This window comes from Salmo trutta, chromosome 24, assembly GCF_901001165.1.
Source record: "Salmo trutta chromosome 24, fSalTru1.1, whole genome shotgun sequence".
In the NCBI taxonomy this organism is placed as follows: domain Eukaryota; kingdom Metazoa; phylum Chordata; class Actinopteri; order Salmoniformes; family Salmonidae; genus Salmo; species Salmo trutta.
In genome coordinates this window covers 16059553-16065552 of record NC_042980.1, presented here as the reverse complement: position 1 = coordinate 16065552, position 6000 = coordinate 16059553, and the positions used below count along the sequence as shown (strand labels likewise).

The window sequence follows — 6000 nt, the reverse complement described above, 5'->3', positions numbered from 1 at the left end:
AAGAATGTGTAGCACACCCATTATTTCTTCAGCAGGATGCATTAGGTGTCCTTACAGCTTTAAAGGTATCAACGATCTACTCAAACTAAGCCCACAAGAATCAGTAGTAGTGATGTATACAGTACAGTTGTGATTTGACACAATGGTTAGATTACTTGACATTGGTGGGTTTAAATAGAAAGTAGAAAATTATACCATTACTACCTCATTGAGAGTGATTTTAGGTCACTCATTAAACCAAATTGTGCAACGTCTTACTTTGACATGTTTTATGTAAATGCATGTGATTAACTGCAGTTGTTGTTTTTCAGAGTTCCCTGATCCCACATACCTGGAAGATGTGTCATCCCTGGCTGCTTGACTGGGGACACAAACAGCAGACATACCTTCACCTCTAAGTTATTGTTCAACTAAGAATGATCACATAGAATGTCCTTTCACTTCCTTATTAGACAGTCTGGTCTCATAGACTAGACATAATATCGTAAACATAAATCCGGGATAATCAAATTAGATGGCTACTTAAGACAAAAACAAAATAAGGTGGTTGGGTGGGGCGTATAACGCGAACGTCTAGCAACCCAAAGGTTAGGACAATCTCATCAGGGACAACTTTTGCATTTTAGCTAATCGGCAACTTTTCAACTACAACTTTTTTGCTACTTTGCAACTACTCAGCACGCTAGCCTTTCCACTAAACCTAACCTGAACCCTTTTAGCTAATCCTTCCCCTGTACAACATGAACGTCTAGTAAACCAAAGGTTGCGAGTTCAAATCTCATTACGGACAACTTTAGCAACTTTTCAACTACTTACTACTTTTTAGCTACTTTACAACTACTTAGTATGTTAGCTAACCCTTCCCCTAACCCTAGCCTTAACCCTTTTAGTTAGCCCTAACACTAACCTTAACCCTTTAACCTAAACCCTAAGCCCTAGCCTAGCTAATATTAGCCAGCTAGCTAACATTAGTCACCTAGCCACCTAGCTAGAATTCGTAACATATTGTAAGTTTGTCAAATTCGTAACATATTGTACATTTTGCAAATTCATAACATATAATATGAATTGTAATTTGTAACATATAATATGAAATAGGTGATGGACATCCACAAAATAATACATACCATACAAAACGGAACATATCATACTAAATGGAGTGTCCCGTATTTACACACATAATAATATGAAATTCTCTGAGACCAGGTTGCAGCCACCAAATAGGCCTACCACAGAAGGAAAATACTATTTTCATGCCACTTTGATACCGAAGTGACTTAGTGAAAATGCTCTCCTAACCTGCTATGAAAATCACTTTGTATCGAAGTGGTGTGAAAAAAGTGTGTCCACCACAGAAAGCCAACAGTTGTCCGGTGAATCCTCCCTTGATACAAAAGGAATAGTGATAGGACATTTCAATGCATTTGATATTAGAAAATAAAAAAACATTCCATAGTGATAATGAATGATTCTCTGATGATGGTCCAGTTTCTCATGTAGTCCTGATAAACAGACAGGAGGAGCATGACATCTAGAGGACATATACTGAAATTGCATCTGTTTGCAATATGATTGATACATTATTATGAAGATATTTTGATATTTCAAATACACTGAGCCAAAATAGATGTAATTCATTTTTTTCATTTTCAGTCAAGCTATTAAGTCATCCCAACCCATTTTTGTAAAAATGTATGTGCCTTATGTTCTGGCAAGAATAAATAATATTGCAGAATTACATCTACATGTGATGCATGGGTTAAATTCTAAAGTAATCGTTGACTACATTTTCGGCAGTTTTTAAACATACAACTTCACATTGCAAGTATAACAAATAGAGCATTTTGTTGTCAATATTAAAGTGGTCCTTTTTTACCACTAGATGGTGCCTAATATCAGAAACTGATTCTGAAGAGAGCAGAAAAGTAATGTAATTTTATTGTAGTTGATGGAATTAATATTATATTAAAACCTGATAGTATAATACATATTTTTTCCTCGCATCTGAGCAGTATCAAACAGTATAAGATACTGTAGGCAATGAAGACTGAGAAGTTTATATCACAGGCAATGACTCCAGTAGGCAGATGTATGAAGTAATGTTTATGGCTGTGCTGACAGGCACCGACAAGTGTAGGAGGGACCTGGGCACTAGACAGCCATCACTTTCACATTGACCTTCTGCCCACCTTCAGATTGACTCAGGATAAATCAGAAGGTCTGGTGCAAATACTGGAGAGATAGTGTTGCCCTCTTTTCCTATTTCTATGTGCGGTACTTCTTCCTTCATCTCTAGCAGTCTATGTATCTCACTCTTAGTCTTTCACACATTATCTCACACGCAAAAACACACACAAACGCAAAGAGACACACAGGTTTGAACAGACTTCGTAGGACTTTACCCTTATATCCAGTAATCTTGTCTCAGAGTTGTACTGCTTGCATTTCTCGGATCTTATTGATTGAACACATCGACTGTGAACATTTTCAGCAACTGAACAAAGAAATAATGGTTAAGGTCAAAGAAATCCAGCACAACCATGACTTCTGTTGAATAAAGAATGCCTCAAGGTTGCTGCTATACTTCGATACAAACATCTCCAGAGTGTGTAGCGTAAGCTACTATCAAACTAGGAATGTGACAAGCATTTCGCTACATCCGCAATAACACCTGCTAAAAATGTGTATGTGACCAAAACAATTTCATTTGGTTTGATGATAGAATAAGACATTACCTCAATTATCAGTCATTCAAAAATATGGTATAATTTGTTTTTATTGTTTGAACATTTAATGACAAAAATGTGGTTTATTTTTCACAATGTTTTATCTTATAAATTAGCTTGAAAATGTCAACATAGCACACTGAGGAAGGATTATTCCGTTTGATGCCTCAACAAGTCCAAAGAATAACCCAAGGGTGGCTGTTTCCACTCTCATGCTTCCATATCTCAGTCTGTTTGACTGTGACATTTCTCCAGTCTAGAAGGGAGCAAGGTTGTGACCTTTCCACATACAGCTCTGATGTCTCTGCTTCATTCTTTTTGAAGGGGATAGTCAATGTGACAAGATCAAAGATTGGACCTCTCCCGTGAGTCAATATTTAATCTCACAACTGTATCAAATGAATGTGACATCTGAATCTAGAGTTTAATAAAGGTAGAAGGATGGCATGAATGGAACGTCACAGTGCTAGATGTTTCATAAATAAAGTAGCCTGCTACTTTATATAGCAAATAAACATACAAACCATCACACAAAAATAAATATATTGTCTTTTGATGTTGGCTGTGATCAAATGGTGCTGTTGATCAAGTTAATTAATAAACCATCAATAAATGTTTTAATTATCACTGAAACACTGTATAGATGTTTGATCAGTCCCCTTGGTAATTCCAAGTCTCCTCCCAGACCAATTAGCAGAGAAAGAACCACATTAGCACTGTGCCTCATCCAAAACTAGAACTCTCTGCATTAGACTATGCTTCCCCATCAACTATACGGTAATAGACGCTGGAAGCACTTCAGTCAGACTTCCAGATTCATTGTGAGTAAACCACATTACAGTAGATTAGAATTTACATGGCTGTATCATTTGATGGTTAATTGCGCTGCTGTATGGCCCACCTCTGCTTGCCAGCCACATGGTTGGCATGGAGGGTGCCATGTTGTGGAATGGCCAAGGTAGTGGAGCCTGGTCAGCAGGCTTCCCCCCACCACCAGTCTGGCATTCCAGTCTGGTCATCTTTTTTCTGATGCCTACAACAATATTCCACACATACCACTTTCAATTTAGTGGAAGGAAAGAGTTTGTCTCCATAAATACCTCCATAATCCCGTATCTGGCACTCAATAAATGACAGGGAAAAGAGATGTTCCATGGTTATGTGACGGAATATAGGCGGTCTGTCACAAGAGATTAAATAACGACAAGGACGTCCTGTGATTTACTGACTAGAAATGGACCAGCTGTGTGTAAATTTCCTAACAAGCCAGAGTCCCACTAAATCCTCACAATCTTCCTCAGATATATTATCATTTGAGTAATGTCACACGTATATGGTGGCATTCTGCCTTGTAGATTTCCATAAATTCATAGGTTGGCTAATTCGATACCTCATTAGTGTGTGATGTCCTCAAGAACAATGTTAGGATTGATACATTATGTCCAGCTGCTGGTGTGTGTCCTGCATGCATGTGTAACAGAATGGCCACAGTGGCTATGCATGCATGTCACAGATAAAGTACAGGGTTGATAGAGTTCAATGACCCCTTCTCCAAGGTTAACAAGTTTACAATGCATACTGAACCCTTTCCTATAGCCAATCTACCAGATCATTTCATTACTCAATTTGCCTGACTGATAATCTATTACACATCCTCTCTGAAACCTATTTCGGCATAGGCCTAGCTATTTGTCTTTTTCTAATCTGTCAATTATAATCTTGTGAGAGTTATGATGTACTAATAAATGATGGCATTAATGAAAAGGAATTATAATGTCACATAATGTGTGTGTCTGTTTGTAAATTATTTACATGAATAATTATGATCCGTTTCAGTAGGGTAGATGTGGATAATCCACCTTCAGGTTTATTTGTATTTTTGGGGTATTTTCATAGAACTATATTGTTGGTTAAGGGCTTGTAAGTAAGCATTTCACTGTAAGGTCTACACCTGTTGTATTCGATTTGATAAACCTATAGAGGCATTGACACAACATCCCATCAATCAACAAGGTGCAGCCTTTATCTTATCCACATGGTTTGGCTCTGGTTTTCTATGGCCTGCTGTAGATCTATTCTGCGATGACCTTGAGTGTTATGCAGGGTCAGGAGGACACTTGACTTGCTCTTTATTCCCCTATGGCCCAGGCTGACTATGAGTGAAAAAAGAGCATCCTTGTTGAAGAAAAGGTTAAGATTTCAACTACAACATGTACATTCAGATTTAATCAGTGTGAAAATATTATTGAAAGGTCAAAAGTACTATCTTCTTGTGGCATGGATTTCTCTATTCTGATTTTTTCACCTACGAATTTCACGCAATAAATCAGTTTTGATGCTTTTGAAACATCCCATAGTACTAGGTCTATTTTTTATGTTCAATCTCTAATGATGAATACTATGACTAACAGATAAATAACAAGAAAGGAAGGGTTTTACATCCCAGAAAACGGAGAAGAACGCTGGCCTGATTTGATTTTGGAGAAATCCTTGTAATAAAACCTTGTAATAAACAAAAAATCCCGGTAATTTTCCTCACGGTTCCATTGCTGTTCCCTTGGTAACAAGCAACCCCTTGCCCTTCTGGAGCCTCCTGACATTCGCTTGGAACGTACCAAGCTGCTGTGGGGAGATCTGTAGATTTCCATTTCACTAATAAGTTTTTTACCAAAAATGGGTTATTTGAAAAACAAATAATAACGTGCCTTATCTTTTAACCTTCAACGTATATTTATATTCCAACGAATCTTCTAGATGTTCCAATTTTCGTACGCACATTGGCATACAGTGGCATTACGTTACCCTTTCAAATAAATCAAACTGGCAGTCGTTGAGCAAGCTGTCAAATGCTTGTTGCTTGTTGTGTCAAATCCGTGCTAGCTACAAAGTAACGAAGATAAATCAAACACCCAGTTCTTTTCTTCTGAAAGTGGCTATAGCTCATCTATAGCTAGGTAATACGACAATAATTAAGTCGACCGTTGAAGGTTGAACAGCACCTGTCCTCTCCACATTTTGTTTTTCTCTGTTCCATGGTGCTTTCTACCCTGGCTGCGTGACTGGTGGCTTGCGCCGGGGAACGAGTCGTCCTGATGATGAGGTAAGCAGGTGGAAATGCTAGCTTCAGCTTGTCAGTGTCCTAGCTATCTCGCTATGTACCCAAATGTGATGTGTCATGTATTGCAGGTTAGGAAAAGTACCTAATAATAAAGTGTTATCCCAAAGACTCAATGGGAGTGTATGCAGTCAGAAACTAGCATGTTATGTTTGTCAT

The 6000-nt window shown here is 37.9% G+C and overlaps 1 protein-coding gene across 1 annotated transcript in view; it reads left to right on the top strand.

Annotated features, from left to right (window-relative positions):
• The first annotated feature begins 5539 nt into the window (after window positions 1-5539).
• Window positions 5540-6000, top strand: part of LOC115160806 (muscleblind-like protein 2a) — a 37410-nt gene continuing 36949 nt past the window's right edge. Inside the window, exon 1 of the mRNA XM_029711243.1 lies at window positions 5540-5826. The gene's annotated coding sequence lies outside the window, so the exon portion shown is untranslated. The remainder of the gene's footprint in view (window positions 5827-6000) is intronic.